Below are 1,043 nucleotides of genomic sequence, written 5' to 3' on the forward strand. Positions count from 1 at the left end.
TTCATTATTTTAGCATTTTTTTCTTTTCATTTTGTTTTGTAAATTTTTTAAAAGAAGTTTACATATCTCCCTCTTGGCAAAAAAATGTATGTATAAAGCAAGCTGCCATTCCATAGACTCTTTAAGATGCAAAGTCATAATAATGTTCAAATGTCCTCAAATGATTAAAAAAATGTTAAGACATGAAGTTGGCCCCATTACCTTATGGTCAATTAAAAGACAAGGTATTTTAAAGTTTTTTTTTATAAAAAGATTTATTATTTTACTTTATATGTATACATGTTTTGCCTGCATGTATGTAGGTGCACCATAATTGTATCTGGTGCCTGCAGAGACCAGAAGAGGGTATCTGATCCACTGAAACTGAAATTACAGAGGGTTGTGAGTCACCACGTGGGTGCAGGGAACCGAACTGGATCCTTTGCAAAAGCAACAAATGCCCTTAACCTCTAAGCCATCTCTCCAGCTCCCTATTTAATATGATGGAATGGAGCAAGTTATTTTACAGTTTCTCTAAATTTTTCACATATATTATTAATAATTTGTGAAAGGGACCCAACTGACTTAGAAAATAAGGAGACTAACACGTTTTAAAATACAGTTGTGATAGTCAAAAAAGCCAGTCTTGTGTACTCCGTTAAAAGGGAGTACCACCGCTGCTCTTCCAAGCACCAAAAGAGAAAGGCTTTTAAGCGAAGAGCAAAGAAGCGAGGGTCACCACGGGAAAGCAAAGACACAGCAATTGGACGCAGGCAACTAATCTCACAGTCAACAACAGCACAAGCCCCGAAAAAGAGGTGCCTGTCAGCTTTTCGGGTATCGAATCGATCCGCGGCGAATGCCTTTCCCTCCAGAGTTCGTGGAAACCCCTGTTCGCCCCCAGCAGGGTGCGAGCCCGAGGCTCGCCGAGCCACGCCCACCCGGCTCTCCTCCGCGCGTCCCGCCCCTTCCGCCGTCCACTTCCGGGTGACGGCGCGCTACTGCGCCGCCTTCTCGGAATCCGATTGGCTGTCGCGTGAACCGCTAACCGCCGCGTCGTTTAA

Source organism: Onychomys torridus, chromosome 23 (genome assembly GCF_903995425.1).
Source record: "Onychomys torridus chromosome 23, mOncTor1.1, whole genome shotgun sequence".
Classification (NCBI taxonomy): domain Eukaryota; kingdom Metazoa; phylum Chordata; class Mammalia; order Rodentia; family Cricetidae; genus Onychomys; species Onychomys torridus.